Raw genomic sequence first — 19,807 nt, 5'->3', positions numbered from 1 at the left:
CATTATCAAAAACTGATTTCAATCTTTCAGCTCTTTTAAATAATTTTGTGCTTCTAAGGAAAGGTATTCATTTGTGTTAGCACCATTTAATCCATTCTGCAGATTATTGAGATTCCAATAAATCCTAGAGTTGTGTACATGCTATTATCAGCCTCCCTTCTAGCATCACCTGACAGAATGCCAAATTCTTGCTTATAATTGTAAAACAGCTTTAGGGGTTCGACATATGAAACTGGGTATCAAGAGCTATCCTCAAATTTCTTAATTTTATGATCCAATGACTTATCTTTGCTACTTGAATTTAGAGTTTATCATCTTGTTAATGTTTTTAGTACTTTATCTGGTTGACAATCAATTTTATTATTTGGAGTTACTTTTTTTCGCCAAGTTTTCCAGATTTCCTTACCATATTCCTAATAATTTGTTTATCAATATTTTATTTATATTTCCTATACTATTGATACTGTACAATTCTATACTACACTCCAGATGTTCTTAGTGAGAGATGATTTTCACAGCTATATAAGTTATATTTCCTCATGCTACTAGTGTTCAGAGGGGGTTATATGCTTCCTAAAACCCCTATTTAATTTTATCTAACTTCTTAAAAATATCTTTGTTGTTTACATTTTTAAAAAAAATGTCTTGATCTTTTGCTTAAGTTCTGGTAGTAGGTGGGGATAAATACTTTCCCTCCGCTGGGCCCCACCCCAAGGGGGATGGTAAAGAGGCAAACTAATCCTTCTATAGTGAGGTCAGTGGCTCATTTTAGTATATTTCAATTTTAAAAAACAACTACTTAATGCTTTACTTGTTTTTTAACATGAATAATTGTGTCCCCTTTGTAAATATTCTAAGAACAGAAGACAAATTCTGGCTCCTTTCTTTTAGCTCAAATTATTTCTTTTAATCTTTAATTCTAACCTGAGAAGTCTCTAGCTTCTCACATTTTTTAAAAAATACTTTATTTATTTAATTCAGAGAGAGAGAGAATGAGTTGGGGGTGGGTAAGGTTAGAGGGAGAAGCAGATTATCCTCTGATCAAGGAACATGACACCAGGCTTGATCCCAGGACCCTGGAATCATGAGTTGAGCTGAAGGCAGATGCTTAGCTGACTGAGTCACCCAGACCACCCCTAGTTTCTCACTTTTTTTGTTTTATTTTCTATATTGAATTTTTCCTCTTTAGAATTTTTGTATTATCAGGTACTAGCTCTATCTAGAATAGGATTGACTGTAGATCAGCTCTAGGCTATTCAAGAATCATCATCTCCTGAGCATCGGATCACACAGACTTTTAAAAATGGTTAAATTAATAATTTTTCAGTTTTTAAAATAGCAATATATATTTGAAAATAATATAGGATTAACCGTAGTCATATTCACTTTCACTTATAATTTCCTACACTTTTTATCCAAACTAGCAAAACGTCAGCAAATCATCAATCCCCCAAAACCTTATTAGGCAAGCTTTTAGTCCTTAATATTGTTTTAACTTTGCTGCCAGAGTATCTTGACTTTTTTATTTTTTTAAATTTTATTTATTTTATTTTATTTTTTTATTGGAGTTCAATTTGCAAACATATAGCATAACATCCAGTGCTTATCCCATCAAGTGCTCCCCTCAGTGCCTGTCACCCAGTCACCCCCATCCACTGCCCACCACCGCCCACCTCCCTTTCTACCACCCCTTGTTCGTTTCCCAGAGTTAGGAGTCTCTCATGTTCTGTCACCCTCTCTGATAGTTCCCACTCATTTTCTCTCCCTTCCCCTTTATTCCCTTTCACTATTTTTATATTCCCCAAATGAATGAGACCATATAATGTTTGTCCTTCTCCGATTAACTTATTTCCCTCAGCATAATACCCTCCAGTTCCATCCACGTCGAAGCAAGTGGTATTTGTCATTTCTAATGGCTGAGTAATATTCCATTGTATACACAAACCACATCTCCTTTATCCATTCATCTTTTGATGGACACCGAGGCTCCTTCCACAGTTTGGCTATTGTGGCCATTGCTGCTATAAACATCGGGGTGCAGGTGTCCTGGTATTTCACTGAATCTGTATCTTTGGGGTAAATCCCCAACAGTGCAATTGCTGGGTCATAGGGCAGGTCTATTTTTAACTCTTTGAGGAACCTCCACACAGTTTTCCAGAGTGGCTGCACCAGTTCACATTCCCACCAACAGTGTAAGAGGGTTCCCTTTTCTCCGCATCCTCTCCAACATTTGTGGTTTCCTGCCTTGTTAATTTTCCCCATTCTCACTGGTGTGAGGTGGCATCTCATTGTGGTTTTGATTTGTATTTTCCTGATGGCAAGTGATGTGGAGCATTTTCTCATCTGCTTGTTTGCCATGTCTATGTCTTCCTCTGTGAGATTTGTCTTCATGTCTTTTGCCCATTTCATGATTGGATTGTTTGTTTCTTTGCTGTTGAGTTTAAGAAGTTCTTTATAGATCTTGGATACTAGCCCTTTATCTGATACGTCATTTGCAAATATCTTCTCCCATTCTGTAGGTTGTCTTTGAGTTTTGTTGACTGTTTCCTTTGCTGGGCAGAAGCTTCTTTTCTTGATAAAGTCCCAATAGTTCATTTTTGCTTTTGTTTCTTTTGCCTTCGTGGATGTATCTTGCAAGAAGTTACTGTGGCCAAGTTCAAAAAGGGTGTTGCCTGTGTTCTCCTCTAGGATTTTGATGGAATCTTGACTCACATTTAGATCTTTCAACCATTTTGAGTTTATCTTTGTGTCTGGTGCAAGAGAATGGTCTAGATTCATTCTTCTGCATGTGGATGTCCAATTTTCCCAGCACCATTTATTGAGGAGACTGTCCTTTTCCCAGTGGATAGTCTTTCCTGCTTTGTCAAATATTAGTTGACCATAGAGTTGAGGGCCCATTTCTGGGTTCTCTATTCTGTTCCATTGATCTATGTGTCTGTTTTTGTGCCAGTACTACACTGTCTTGATGACCACAGCTTTGTAGTACAACTTGAAATCTGGCATTGTGATGCCCCCAGCCATGGTTTTCTTTTTTAATATTCCCCTGGCTATTCAGGGTCTTTTCTGATTTACACAAATCTTAAGATGATTTGTTCCAACTCTCTGAAGAAAGTCCATGGTATTTTGATAGGGATTGCATTAAACGTGTAAATTGCCCTGGGTAACATTGACATTTTCACAATATTAATTCTTCCAATCCATGAGCATGGAATATTTTTCCATCTCTTTGTCTCTCCCTCAATTTCTTTCTGAAGTGTTCTGTAGTTTTTAGGGTATAGATCCTTTACCTCTTTGGTTACATTTATTCCTAGGTATCTTATGCTTTTGGGTGCAATTATAAATGGGATTGACTCCTTAATTTCTCTTTCTTCAGTCTCATTATTAGTGTAGAGAAATGCCACTGAGTTCTGGGCATTGATTTTGTATCCTGCCACACTGCCAAATTGTTGTATGAGTTCTAGCAATCTTGGGGTGGAGGCTTTTGGGTTTTCTACGTATAGTATCATGTCATCTGCGAAGAGGGAGAGTTTGACTTCTTCTTTGCCAATTTGAATGCCTTTTATTTCTTTTTGTTGCCTGATTTCTGAGGCTAGGATTCTAGTACGATGTTGAATAGCAGTGGTGAGAGTGGACATCCTGTCTTGTTCCTGATCTTCGGGGAAAGGCTCCCAGTGCTTCCCCATTGAGAATGATATTTGCTGTGGGCTTTTGGTAGATGGCTCTTAAGATGCTGAGGAATTTTCCCTCTACCCCTACACTCTGAAGAGTTTTGATCAGGAACAGATGCTGTATTTTATCAAATGATTTCTTTTCATCTATTGAGAGGATCATAAGATTCTTGTTTTTTCTCTTGCTGATATGATGAATCACATTCATTGTTTTAGGAGTAGTGAACCAGCCTTGCATCTCGGGGATAAACCCCACTAGGTCATGGTGGATAATCTTCTTAATGTATTGTTGGATCCTATTGGCTAGTATCTTGTTGAGAATTTTTGCATCCATGTTCATCAGGGATATTGGTCTATAATTCTCCTTTTTGGTGGGGTCTTTGGTTTTGGAATTAAGGTGATGCTGGTCTCATAGAACTAGTTTGGAAGTATTCCATCTCTCTCTATCTTTCTGAACAGCTTTAGTAGAAGAGGTATGGTTTCTTCTTTATTTTTTGTTTAATTTTTTAAATTTTTAAAATTTTATTTTTATTTATTTATTTATTTATTTATTTATTTATTTATTGGGGGGGGTTCTTCTTTAAACGTTTGATAGAATTCCCCAGGGAAGCCATCTGGCCCTGGACTTCTGTGTCTTGGGAGGTTTTTGATGACTGCTTCAATTTCCTCCCTGGTTATTGGCCTGTTCCGTTTTTCTGTTTCTTCCTGTTCCAGTTTTGGTAGTTTGTGGTTTTCCAGAAATGCGTCCATTTCTTCTAGATTGCCTAATTTATTGGCGTATAGCTGCTCATAATAAGTTTTTAAAATCGTTTGTATTTCCTTGGTGTTGGTGGTGATCTTTCTCATTCATAATTTTATTAATTTGAGTCTTCTCTCTCTTCTTTTTAATAAGGCTGGCTAATGGTTTATCTATCTTATTAATTCTTTCAAAGAACCAACTCCTGGTTTTGTTGATCTGTTCCATGGTTCTTCTGGACTCTATTTCATTGAGTTTGCTCGAATCTTTAACTCTCTTCTTCTGCTGGGTGTAGGATCTATTTGCTGTTTTTTTCTCCAGCTCCTTTAGGTGCAAGGTTAGTTTTGTATTTGAGTTCTTTCCAGTTTGGGGATGGATGCTTTTATTGTGATGTATTTCCCCCTCAGGACTGCTTTTGCTGTATCCCAAAGATTTTGAATGGTTGTATCTTCATTCTCATTAGTTTCCATGAATCTTTTTAATTCTTCTCTAATTTCCTGGTTGACCCTTTCATCTTTTAGCAAGATGGTCCTTAACCTCCATGTGTTTGAAATATTTCCAAACTTCTTTTTGTGATTTAGTTCTAATTTCAAGGCATTATGGTCTGAGAATATGCAGGGGACGATCCGAATCTTTGGTATTGTTTAAGACCTGAATTGTGACCCAGTATGTGGTCTATTCCAGAAAAAGTTCCATGTGCACTTGAGAAGAATGTGTATTCAGTTGCGTTTGGATATAAAGTTCTGTAAATATCTGTGAAATCCATCTGGTCCAGTGTATCATTTAAAGCTCTTCTTTCTTTGCAGATGTTGTGCTTAGAATGCGTGTCGATTGTAGAAAGCGCTACATTCAAGTCACCAAGTATAAGTGTATTATTATCTAAGTATGTCTTAACTTTGGTTATTAATTGATTGATATACTTGGCAGCTCCCACATTCAGGGCATAAATATTGATGATTGTTAGGTCCTCTTGTTGGATAGATCCTTTAAGTATGATATAGTGTCCCTCTTCATATCTCACTACAGTCTTCGGGATAAACTTTAGTTTATCTGATATAAGGATGGCTACCCCTGCTTTCTTTTGAGGACCATTTGAATGGTACATGGTTCTTCAACCTTTTATTTTCAGGCTGTAGGTGTCCTTATGTCTAAAATGAGTCTCTTTTAGACATCAAATAGATGGGTCTTGCTTTTTTATCCAGTCTGAAACCCTGCGTCTTTTGATGGGGTCATTAAGCCCATTCATTTTCAGAGTTACTATTGAAAGAAATGAATTTAGTGTCATCATTGATACCTATTCAGTCCTTGTTTTTGTGGATTGTTCCCTTGGACTTCCTCTATTGCAGAATCCCCCTCAATATTTCTTGCAGAGCTGGCTTCGTGGTCACATATTCTTTCAGTTTCTATCTTGGAAGCTCTTTACCTCTCCTTCTGTTTTGAATGAGAGCCTTGCTGGATAAAGTATTCTTGGCTGCATGTTCTTCTCATTTAGGACCCTGAATATATCCTGCCAGCCCTTTCTGGCCTGCCAGATCTCTGTGGAGAGGTCTGCTGTTAATCTAATATTTCTCCCCATATAAGTTAGGGATCTCTTGTCTCTTGCTGCTTTAAGGATCTTCTCTTTATCTTTGGAATTTATAACCTTCACTATTTTTTTAATTCTTTTTTAAAGATTTTATTTATTTACTCATGATATATATATATATATATATATATATATATATATATATATATATATGTAGAGAGAGAGAGAGAGAGAGAGAGAGAGAGAGAGAGAGAGAGAGGCAGGAGACACAGGCAGAGGGAGAAGCAGTCTCCATGCAAGGAGCCCAATGTGGGACTCAATCCCAGGACTCATCCTGGGACTCCAGGATCGCACCCTGTGCCAAAGACAGGCGCTAAACTACTGGGCCACCCAGGGATCCCCGCAAGCTTCACTATTAAATATCGAGGTGTTGAGCTATTTTTATTGTTTTTTTTTGGGGGGGGGAATCTCTCTATTTCCTGGATCTGAATGCCTGTTTCCCTTCCCAGATTAGGAAAGTTTTCAGCTATGATTTGTTCAGATACATATTCTGGACCTCTTTCCCTTTCGGCGCCCTTGGGAACCCCAATTCAACGTAGATTTTTCTTTCTGAGGCTGTCATTTAATTCCCTTAATCTATCCTCATGATCTTTTAATTGTTTGTCTCTTTTTTCCTCAGTTTCCCTCTTTGCCATCAACTTGTCTTCTATGTCACTCACTCAATCTTCTACCTCATTAACCCTCATCGTTAGGACTTCTAGTTTAGATTGCAACTCATTTAATTGATTTTTAATTTCTGCCTGATTAGATCTAAATTCTGCAGTCATGAAGTCTCGTGAGTCCTTTATGCTTTTTTCTAGAGCCACCAGTAGCTTTATAATAGTGCTTCTGAATTGGCTTTCTGACATTGAATTGTAATCCAAATTTTGTAGCTCTGTGGGAGCGAGGACTGTTTCTGATTCTTTCTTTTGAAGTGAGTTTTTCCTTCTAGTCATTTTGCTCAGTGCAGAGTAGCCAAAAACAAGTTGTATTGGGAAAAGGAGAAAAAGAGAAGAGAAAAAAGAAAAAGAAAGAAGAAGAAGAAAAAAAAAAGAGAAGAAAAGAAAAAAAGGGGGGGGAAGCAAACAGAAAACAAAAAGAAGGGGGAGTATCCTCTGATTCTATATACTGTAAATCCCTCGACTTCCCCTGGAACTTTCCAGTGCTGCTTGGTCAATAACTTGTTTTTCCCCTGTCCGTCTAGCTGGTCTTCTCGGGGAGGGGCCTACTGTGCTGATTCTCAGGTGTGAGCACCTGGGGGAGCTGCCCAGCCCCCAGCCTGGTGCAGGGCTCAGTAGGAGCTGTTTATCCTGTTTATCCTGTGAGGGCACTGTGAGGCTCAGTGGGGGTTGTTTACCCCGTGAGGCCCCAGGAGGAACAACGGCAGTGGCGGGGCCAGCTCTGGAGCCCTGGAGTCAGCCCCCGCAGGAACTCCGGAGCTCTCGGTCCGCAGGGCCTGGAGGCTCCGGGGCGGGGCCGCTGATCTGCTCAGCTCGGGGCAGGAGCGTCCTCGCTGTCCTGGGCCCTCCCGGCCTCTGCCTGTCCCGGGGAGGCGGGATCCTGGGCTGTGTCCCGGCGCCCTGTGCTCCGGGGCCTGCGCTGGTGGATTCGCGCTCCCGCCCCGCAGCCCCCTCCGCGGAGCCGCCGCCCGAGCCCCTCCGAGCTGCTCCGGCCCCGCCGTGCGCGCTGCAGCCCTTAGGGAGCTCGGCCGCGGGGTGTGGGGCTCTCCCGGGGCGCAGGTGTCTGTTAGTGTCCCCGGGAGCCCGAGGGCATCCCCGCCCTCCTGGGTCCTGCTCCAACTCCCTGCGAGCCCCTTTCCGCCCGCCCGGGAAGGTTGGTGCAGCTCCTGCTCCTCCGGGACGGGGCTCTCCTGTCCTGGGGACACTCGCCCCGGCCTCAGCCCGGCTCCTCGCGGGGCCCCTCCCCCTTGGAGGCCTTTTGTTCCTTTATTTCTCTTTCCCCGTCTTCCTACCTTGATAGAAGCGCGAACTCTTCTCACTGTAGCATTCCAGCTGGTCTCTCTTTAATTTTTTTTTTTTTGTTGTTGTTGTTCTCTCTTTAAATTTCAGGCCAAATTCGTAGGTTTTCAGGATGATTTGAAGGTTATCTAGGTAATTTGGTGGAGACCATTACTTGGTGACTCTTGCCCCACCCCTCTTGATTTTTTAAAAAACAGTCCTTAGGTTCTCCCCCAGCCTATCCTTCCCATCTTTTACCAAACAAAACAATTTTTTTAATAAATTAATTTTTATTGGTGTTCAATTTGCCAACATACAGAATAACACCCAGTGCTCATCCCGTCAAGTGTCCCCCTCCGTGCCCGTCACCCATTCACCCCCACCCCCCGCCCTCCCCCCCTTCCACCACCCCCAGTTCGTTTCCCAGAGTTAGGAGTCTCTATGTTCTGTCTCCCAAACAAAACAATTTTGACAGCAACTTGGTAACATGCTTCTACTGACTCATCAAATTTCAGAATAAACATTTGTTTTCCAATTTAGACTTACTTATAATTTAGGTAAACAATACCATGACAATTGCTGCAAGACTTTTCAGTGTTTGAAGATAATTTACTCATTCAACAATTAATGTGTTTTTTTCTTTTTTATTGATATTGGGCAAACCCCTGGGAGCTATATATCCTCTTTCATATCACTTCCCACGAATAAGGCAAACTTTAGACAGGATTATGCTGAGGGCACAAACACTTACTAGCTATCAGATACTAAAAAACAAGTAAACATCTTTCTACAGCTCTGAATGAGTCTCACTCTATACTTAGGCACTACAGCTCGCAAGCTGCAAAAAAGGTTAACTGGGAGGCAGATGCAAAGATACTCTGTCCGCAGGACCAACCATATTTCTTGGCTGGTAGACAGGCAATAGATTTCCCCCTTAAAAAAGAGGACAAACAGAACAGGAGGTATCAAAGCTATACTGAAGTCATATTAGCCTGTCCTAGTTGCTATACAGCTGTTCTACCTATATATCTTGAATAATACTCACTACACCAATTTGTATATATGTGGGGGTAGAGGTGTGGTGTGTGTGTGTGTATATAACATGTTCATACTCTTCAAAATGCTCTGTGATAAATTTCAATGACTGCGTTGGAAATGCAATTTTCTTTGAAGTGTTAATTTCTGATTAGAGTATTTCAAGTGTTAACTAATCTCTCCTAGTGGGTAAATTAAAGATAATTTACATATATTTACATATAATGTATATATAAATACACATAAAGTATTCTGAAAGTGAAATGCCATATAGTCAGTTTAAAAAGAAAAAAAGACATGGAGAGTTTCATTCATTCCTTTATTCAATAAACATGTTGGGAGCTACTGTAAGCACCAAGAAATATTTTTAACTGTAACAAAAGGATTACAACTGACAAAGTCAAATAGTCTTACAAAAGCCTTTTTGTTCAAACCTCAACTTTATAAATACATTACTGTCAGTGTTCCTCCTTAACATAGACATGCTTCAGGGCAATGTCATTATAACTTATGATCCCGTAATTGGTGCCCACTAATATATTTTTAGTTTATGCTAAGTCTGGGATGTTTATCAGTAACTTCTCTTTAACTTCTGCTCTATTACAATAAAGCTTAACCCTTAATAGAAGTTTTTTTGTTTTTTGTTTTGTTTTGTTTTAGTGCTGTCTTGACCCAGTTTTGAGGACCTGCTTAGAAGCTGTTCTTCTTGAGCAGCTAATTAAGACTACACCCCTACTACTTCCCTTTTCAGGCTCTGTGTCTCTGAAGATCAGGTACCAGACAGTAGAGATATAGCCCCTATGCCCTTGAACCTGTAATCATTCAAATCAGCCAACCCTCAGGGAGCTTGGCAAACCTAGCTAACTCCATCCTATTTACCATAAATAAGCTTCCTCCTTACAGCTCCAGCTTTCTGTTACTCAGTCCAGGCTGGCATCCTCTGTGTGGCCCTCCCTGGACACCTTCTCATACTCAGAGCTAAAAGTAACAAAGAGTTTTGTGTTTCATCTAAGGGTCAGTGTGCTGTGATCCACCATCAGAAGAATCTTTAAAATTTATGAAACAGTGGGCAATGTGAGCAGTACAGGTGACTCTTGCATAGCTTTGTGGGGAGACTGCTCTTTGCTTATTAATTGGTTACAAACCAATGCAAGAGTGACTTGGGACTTTTTTGTTTCTGTGTCCAACAGTGGTCATCACTTTTCTCTTTGCCCCAATTTCCTAGGTGTGGGTATATTCAAAATAAACAGTGCTACTTGGCTACACTTCAGGAGTTCTATTTTCGTCCAGATTGGGGCCCCATCTCAGTGCAATGGGAGTGACAGGCTACTAGATGGGCTTTCCTGTATTATTCCTGTCACATTTTGTTTGCTATAGGACTATTCCGGCAGTTGTCACTTTTTTGGCAGTGTTTATTATTATTTTGGGCAGAATTCTAGTTTGTCTGTGCATTTCAGGCACCTCATGGTGTAGAGGAAGGCATTGGTTGGGCTCCTTCAAGTGAAAGATACTGACTTCTGGTCTCCTTATTCATGTTGCTTAGATGGTGTGGTGGCCTGCCTGTCTTGTCTGCTGTTGCATCCATTACTGCTGTTGCCAGTGATCTTCATGCTTTTCAAACACTCAGAGATATCGTAGGTTGCGCACTTGGAGACTGGTAGCCCAATATTTAATCCAAAAATAGCATGGGTAAAATATGTCATCCCTGTACCCTCCTCTTAAGAATACCTGCCAAAGTTCCCAATTGCTTATATAATGCAGGACCACCTAGTCAGTGTGCTTGGTTCCTGGTGAGTGTCCCCACATATGAACATGCAAAGAAACTGGTACTTTGGCCAAGGGCTATATGGTCTAGTCCCAAATAAAGGCTGGTATAGCTCTCTAAGTGTAAATCCCAATCTAGCATTCCTTCAAAATCAGGTACTTTAACCATTGTATGCTATTTAGACAAACAAATGTTCTTAGGAGTATAGCAAATATTTAAAAAGCAGGAAGTTATAAATCTATTTAATCTTTTAAGTATTTATTTAAATAACATTTGCATGTGATTTATTTATATAGGAAATAAAATAAAATTTTACTCCACAGGAAGTGGAGTAGGAAGCCTTGTAACAAAATGCCTGACCATGAGGCAAGTCTAGCACTCTGAAGGCTTGCAGTGGTGACTGAGCTGACTTTTCTTCTCATCTTAACAGATGAAATGCTATGGAAGGAACAAGGTAAATAAAAGATACAGCAGGGCATAGAATTAATACCTGTGAGGTGCTTGAGTCCAAAATTCCTTCTAAGTTCTTCATTACATACTTCCTTTTTGAGAATCAAAACAATTATTTACATTTTAGAAACCCTTTCACACTGATGTAGATTTATGGAGACTACTTAAACTAATATTATGTTTTAAATTGCCCAAAGATAGAAGTCAAGGGAGAGAACATCAAGAAAGTTATGTGGTACAGTAGATCACTAAAAATTATGGCTGCCAAATAAAAAATTAGAAAATTTGTCCAAAGATTATGATTTGGGACATCCTTGTTTATGAGCCTCTAGAGCCTATTAAGAGGAAATCTATTAAACTTAATAAGAATTCTAAAGGTTTTCTTATAATTGAAACAGAAAGCCTTTGAAAACATTAAGATAATACTCAAGCACGAAAAAACAAACCCTGAAATGACAAAGTGAGCTTAATAAAGATTTTCTGCTTCCAGAATTGGCATTCTACTCAATATTCATCTCTGATGTCACTTTGGATGGTAATGACAAAGATTATCCCAGTTAAGAAAAGAAATTTGAGACACAGAAGGCACCAGTGATGTCTGTGCCCCCCGTGTCTGTATTTTCCAGTTTCCTGCTTCCCAAATCAATGACCATTTTGACTGCTAGCCATCTCCACCACTGTACATGGTATTTTGTTTTTGTTTTGTAACTATTGTGTGTGTGTGTTTTTTTTTAACTATTGTGTTTTAACCCTACCTCTTAACATTTGATCACTTACTCATGGTGAGCAAATGCCCAGATTTGCCTCTGTAAGTTGCACTCTCTTCAGGTGACTCCTGCTCTTTCATGCACCCTCCTGTTGGCACCAATTCCTAGTTTTCATCTGGAGATCCCTCCCTTTCCCCTTCTGCTGCCTCAAATGGGTTTCCTCTTGTATACAGATCTCCTGCAAGAGAGAATCATGATGTGAGTATACATCAGTTGACCATATAATTTTATGACATTGGACAGTTCTAATTCCCACTCACTGTTCTTGCTGAATTATTCTTAGTGCTGTTGCACTCTGAAGCACCTTTGTTTGGACAATATATTACATACTGTATATAATACACATAGAAGTATATTCCATGTCCCTTGTAACAAGGGTTTAGTCATGGTCAAAGCCATTGAGATGTTAGATATTTGTGGAATGTTTGAAGAGAGGCAAGACTTGGAAATAAGAGTGTTTAATGTGGACAGGCAGCAGCAAAGTTGCTAAAAGAGAAGGGCCCAGATCATTGAGTCCACACTCAGTGGTGGTGCATTAGAATATTGCCAACCCCATGGAGAGTGGGCCAGAAAAATCTAGATTCATGTGATCAGTTTTATCCTCTGATATCCCTATCTTATTTCTATCCTTATTTTCTCAGATCCAGGAGCCAACACATTTTTCCCCTGGCTTCCTGGACCATGACTGTTTGTTTCTAGCCATAGGCATAGTCTTCATCAATCCAAATTAGATCCTTTATAGCTCAGCATCTATACTTCAGTGTACTGAAATATGCAAAATAGTCACAGGATATTTTATCCACTTCTGTTGCCTCCTTACACTGTTTCATTCCAGTGTTCTATTTGGCTCTATATAAATAAATCACATGCAAATGTTATTTAAATAAATACTTAAATTAAAAGATTAAATAGATTTATAGCTTCCTGCTTTTTAAATATTTGCTATACTCCTAAGAACATTTGTTTGTCTAAATAGCATACAATGGTTAAAGTACCTGATTTTGAAGGAGTTTTGCCAGTGAGTAAATATACTGTTATTTTCACTGCAAAGTAAATATTTTCACCTAGAGACCAATCATTAAGCAGTAGACAGCTTCTGCATCAGTGGTTATTATGATGTAAATAAATTCACATACCTCAAATCATATATTTAGCTTATAGATTTATAAAGATACAATTGTATGTTAACATATTTACTATAATCTGGTTTTTATCAATAAAGTTGTATCTATTATAAGGAAAGATCAAAAGAATTACCAATAAGTGATATCTAAATCAAAAGAATGAAAGTCAAGAGAGATTAAAAAAGAATCCCTTCATTATTTTATACATGATTGAATTGCATAAGTACAGATGGAAAAAAGAGTCTAGCTTATATGTGAAAAGAAATACTATCTTTATTGAATATCAAGTTCAATTGTTGTCGAACAATAGTGAGTTTTTGTTTTAATATTGCAAGGCTAGCATTTAAAAAGGTTATGTTACACAAGGGAAGATAATACTATGATTCATGTACAAAGGTTATTGAAAACCAGATGTTTGTCTCAAGACATATTGGAATTTCTAAAGACTCATACAGAACTACAGGTATTCAACATACAATTTGGATGTTCATCAGTCAGAGGAGACAATCATTTTTGTATTCGATATAGAATTCAATTAATTTATTTTAAGGTTCCTTTCATCTTTCAATTTATCTAAAGGCACCACGATATGAGTCAATTCTAATTGTGGTTAATTTATTTAATTGCCAGCAGAAGCACACTGAAAATCCATACTGATAAGTTATTCTGGGATTCTTCAGAATAAAGCAGGCTTGATTTTATGGACTAGTATATACAGTGTATATTGTCATGTAGTTAATAATAATATATTTATTTGTCATATAGATTTAGTCAGTATATTGGTTTAAAATTAATAAAGCAATGGCAAATAATAGTAATTTCCCAAGAAATCCTGGTATCACAATTAAGAATATTGAAAATGGGATCTGTGAGTGTCCAATAGATATGTTTGTATATATAAATTGCCAAAATTCAACATTGACAATGAAAACTTGACCAAGGAGAAAGTGCAATATTAAGAAGATATGGAACACCAAAATACCCTGAGTTAAAGACTCCTAACTGAAATAAGGTGTTGATGGGGAAAGGGTTAATTTCTGATGCATCCATTAAAACATGAAGCAACCTAGGTAGAGTCTTTTATAGCAATAGATCTTAATAAGTCTATGTCAGCTAGAGAAGTGCCTGACTCTAGCAGGGGAACAATAAATATTTACATGAATTAGCCCACATTTCCATTTTGCATATATATATATATATATATATATATATATATATATATATATACTTTTTAAAACAATCCATCAAACTAGCGAGCTTACTGCAGGTCAGTTACTTTAAGCTATTTACATTAATCTATAGAACTAGATATGGCTATATAATAGTAAGTGTGGTATAAATGTAGATTTGTAGATGCATACTTATATATTTCTGTCCTGAGACAATTGATTTGTATTTTAAGCTCTTCTGACTGTGATTTCTTATTAAAGAAGAATTTCTTATTCATTTTGTGCTGGTTGGATTTAGTTTTCCATACCTCAATTTGTAGTCTATCTTGGGTTCTCCCTACAGAGATGCCATGTTTTCTCACATAATAAAACAGCTATGTTGTGGGATTCTTTTCAGAAAGCCCATTTTTCTGTTTCTGGGAAAAACTCACCAGTACTTGGGACACTATGTTTTCCATTCATATAGCACAAGATAATCATTTTTATTGTTCTGAGGAGAGCTATTAAAGGTTTGTCACCAAATTGTGTTTTGTACATAAATTAAATAGTCTTTTCTATATATTTACAGCAACCTTCAAAAACACTTGTGATAGTCTTGAGCTGTTATAATGTAAAATGATTATTTTGGATATATTCTTATTTTTAATTTTTTTTCTAGTAAAGAACAACATACCTGCTCTAAGTTGACTTATAGCAATTCTGCAAATGCCTTAATAAACTGAGTTGCAGAAAGTGCCATATAATGTATTTCAGTAATTAATCCTATGTAGATAACCAGTTCCACTGGCAAACTAATTTTTAAAAAATGAACATATTTCAAGTATCAAAGAATGTCACTAAAGAACCTTTACACACTTTTATGAGCGTACTCTAATCTCTATTCATTCAGGATAGTGACTGTCAGTACAGAACTTCATGGCCATATCTCTGTCACCCAGATGAGAAATTGCTAATACTTTAAAGATGGCTTTTTAATTTATGAGTTAGAGCAAAAAAAGCAAAGCAAATGTCATTGTCCTTAGACAGAATATTCATTTAAATATAGAACTGAATTAATAGAACTGACAATTTATAGGAAAAAAGTGATCTTGAAGCTGAAACGGAAAATACTTTATTTTATTTATGCAGCTGTCATAGGAAATGAAGAGATAAAATTAAGGATTTCAAGCTTTCTCACTGTTAACACACTTCTTTCAGAAAAATAATATTTAAAGTTGTAGAAAAATTGGCAACAAATTATGAAGTTATTACAATATTTAAGTCTAAAATGATTTCTTTAAAAATCTGAACTTGTTAAAAACAGTCTTATTAAAAATATGGAAGATATTATTTTATATCATTTTATTTTCTATTAATTATCACATTTGTGATTAAAATTGTTTTCTAGGGGCACATGGGTGGTTCAGTGGTTGAGCATCTGCATTTGGCTCAGGTCATGATCACGGGGTCCTGGGATTAATCCCGCATTGGGCTCCCCATGGGGAATCTGCTTCTCCCTCTGCCTATGTCTCTGCCTCTCTCTGTGTGTCGTTCATGAATAAATAAATAAAATCTTAAATAAATAAATAAATAAATAAATAGTAAAATTGTTTACAAAATTTTACCAAATAATACCTTTGCAAAATTGCCAATACAGCTTCCATTATCTCTAATTTAAGACTTGAAAAATATTATACATTTATTTTATCTTACTTTAGTTAAAAACTGAAAGAAGAGGAAAAGAAAGTTAAGAGAATTAACAGCATCCCAAAAAATGCCCATGTATCTTTTTTCCACTTTGCCCAAAGGTAACTGCCGCTGTGACTTCTAATATATATATATTACTTTGTTTTGTATTTAAACTTTATAAATGTGACATAATACAGTATATGCTCCTTTTTTTTTAGTATATGATCTTTTATACTTAGCTTCTTTTACTTGACATTAATATTGGAGATTTTCCATAATTTTGCTTGAATGGTACTTTGTTCTTTTTCTTTTTTTTTTTTTAAGATTTTTATTTACTTATTCATGAGAGACAGAGAGAGAGAGAAAGGCAGAGGCACAGAGCAGAGAGAGAAGCAGGCTCCATGCAGGGAGCATGATATGGGACTCCATACCAGGACTCCAGGATCACACCCTGGGCCAAGGCAAGCGCTAAACCACTGAGCCACCCAGGGATCCCCTGTACTTTTGTTCTTTTTCATTGCGACTAGTATTCCTTTGTGTAAATACAATCCCGTCTATTGTTGATAAACATTAAGTTTTAGCTTTTGAGTATTACGAATATTTTTATATACATACATGTTCATTGTTTAAGGGAATATTATGTTTGCCCTTCTGATAAAAATGTACTTGAACGTGGAGTTAGTGGGCTAATAGCTAATAATGTATTCAGCTTTAGTAGATGCAGCAAAAAGCATTCACGAAGGTTCACACCAGATATAACTCCCACCAGCAGTAACTGAGAATTGTTTTAGCCGCACATCCTCACTAATGCTTGTTATTGTCTGTACTTTAGGCCTTTCCTAAATTGTGAAAATATCCTATGTTTTCTTTTAAAAGATTTTTTGTTTACAGTCTCTAGAACAATTCTTTGCCACATACTGAGCACTTTGTAAATTAGTCTTATTTTTTTTTCTGTGGAGAAGATTTTAATTAAAAAAGAGATAATAATTAGTTCTAACAAGATAGAATTCATAGTGCTTGGGTATTTATCCTATAAATAAATAAATACATACATAAACAAAGATAGATATCATAAGCAGAGAATCTAATTTGTAATTATCTTAATATGGGAAGTCTGGTTCGAAAATATTACTAATTTTAAATTACAAGCACTTTCAAGGAATGTATTTTATAGTGTCCCAACCTTCTTTTAGGAAGCTTGATTTAGGAATTTGAAGTTTTGTATGTGTATTGCAAATAAATTAAGAATATTTTCAAAATCCTTATATCTATTGTGTATCTTTATCATGACGACATTACTCATTACATATTTATTTTGTAAGGCAATATTTACCTTTACTGTTACTTAGACTGAATAACTAAAAGTAAAATGAAACCATTTCATTTAAGTAGTGGGAAATATTAAGATGGAATAATAGGATGGAAAACAAATCACTTAATTTTATAAGAACATTAAGAAAAAATATATCAACATTAAATATCAAATATCTTAGAGTGAACATTAATGAGTACTTAAATCCGATTCTGGTATGTGTTTTTAAGTTAATACATGACACTTTAGTAGGAAAAAAATTCAAAGGATAAAAATCATACAAAAAAAAAGACTTCTTTATGTTTCATGAATTTGAGAGACTAAAAATATTGCGATTGTCTGGCTTACCAGAAATGCTCCTCAATATTGAGATTGAATTCCCTTGGAAACCAGTTGCAATCAATTTTCATTTGATACATTCAGCTACTCAATGAGATTAGATGTTAGGATTTATAGTGTAACTTGTTGTGCAAATTATAGCTCTCTTGCAAGGGTGAAGACATGGCGAGAGTATGCAGTATATTTCCCAAACTTGGTGTTCAGCTTTTAACTGGATACATAAACTAGGAGTGATCTGATCAGAAGGGAAGTAGAGCAGCATTTCAATCTGAAAGGAAGCTGTAATGATTTGAAATATTGTTCTTATAGTTCACTTGAATTCTGCTAAAGCTGTAGAAGTGAAAATCTAAAAAGGGAAAGAAACACTTTAGGGGCAGTGAATTCCTCCACTGGAAACTGAAGCCTGTTTCCATTATGTGACGGCAGGGACACCTCTACCCATATTTATGACAGTACTGGTGTCATGAAGTAGAACGTCATTGACATAACTTAAGAAATGGTAGTTGATAAAGAAAAGAGGTAAGAATCATACTTAAGTACATATGTGTGTATATATTAAAAAAGGAAATTAAACATTAATCTAAAATAAAAACATTAAAATGTTGAGTACAAAACTTAATTCAATTTATTTTTATTAGTTTTCATTACTAAAAGTAGACTCTGGAAATTCTAAACCAAACCACTCTTATCTGTTCTATTGTACATGATTAATAGTGACTCAATATAACCTCAGTGTCAGAATAATAGGTCAAATATAAATTGTTTCAGGCTCAGATTATTGTAGAATCCTTCTCCATCTTGTAACCTCCTTCTTTTCCAATGAGGATATATTATGTGATGAGTATTATAAATCCAATTCCTAAAATAATTTAATTATTTCTCTATTTAACTGGTAAAGCCAGAATTGATTAAATCAAGACTATAAAATTATATATGTTTCATGAAAGCATATTTTCCAACTTAAGGTCAATGGGAAAATTAAGGGAAGACATTTTAGTAATGTAAATACTAATATTTTATTATAATAAAAAAGCTGTGGTATTCTTAGAATTTCTCATTTCATTTTGTAGCATTTATTTAAGAGCATTCACTAAATTGATGAGAAGGCTCAATTGACACAGAAGAAGGAAAAGAAAACCCTGCTTTTTTAATAAAAATATATACTTCATTCTCATACTAACATTATAATAAAATTGTTATTTATCATCATTTTATCAGCAGCAGCAGAATTTAATTGCATGGTATTAACTGTTTCAAACTCTTTTAAGCACTCAGACTGCATTAACTTAATACTTACAACAAGATTTTGAGATCAATCCTGGGTTTCCCCCACACACAGATGTTGGAAAAGTAAGTAAAATTTAGATTAAGGTGCTTTGATAAAAATTGTGAGCACTGCACTAGATGAGAAATCAAGAATCCTATATATTTGCTCTGCCTATTTCTAAAATAGGATAGGAAGATAGTAATTTGGGTATTCTATTTTCAGTAAGTAGAGAAAGATTGGGTTCTTACTGTCCAGGCATTGTTTTGCAGTGGATGCTTTATTTAATAGTTTAACTCTGCACTGTTAGTATTTTACCTTTTTTTTTAATACATAAGCAAACAGAGATTTGAGAAGTTGAATGTTTCCCCTAAAATACATAGTGGACATAGGAATTAAATGTCGATCTATTTGAGACCTGTAAGTTCAAGCTCATTCCATTTTCCTAATTCTTATCCCCACAATTTTATATCAGAAGGTCATTATATGCTGTGCTTATTTAAGAGGGTTTTCCAGCATTAACTCTTCTCTATAGACACAGAGTGCTTCTGGTTCTAATACATGACTTGTGTTCCAAATAAACAAATACAATGCAATTTGTGATTTATTGCCCTACTTGACTTCTTGCCAGTGGTTGATGCTGTAAGTCAGCCTACTCCTAGAAATGCTCTGCATTCCTACTTCCAGTTAAGCATGCTGCTGTTTATTTTCAACTTCCTGACCACTCTCAACCTTCTTTATTAACTCCTTAAAGGGTAACATTTCCATAGGTTCAGTCTTTAGCGATGGTTAAATTTGCCAAGTAAGCAGACATTGAATAAATTTTATTTTTATGAATAATTTTGAAAAGTGTAAGGGTTACTATTTATATTAATAATGTTATTAAAGATAAAAATCATTTTGTTATTTTAAAACCTTTACAAGTGCCTGGATCACTTACCAAGCAGTTGTATCATCTTTAAATGATGTGGATAGACATGCTTTTTAT

This window comes from Nyctereutes procyonoides, unplaced genomic scaffold, assembly GCF_905146905.1.
Source record: "Nyctereutes procyonoides isolate TBG_1078 unplaced genomic scaffold, NYPRO_anot_genome, whole genome shotgun sequence".
NCBI lineage: Eukaryota > Metazoa > Chordata > Mammalia > Carnivora > Canidae > Nyctereutes > Nyctereutes procyonoides.
This window is presented reverse-complemented; position numbering follows the sequence as displayed.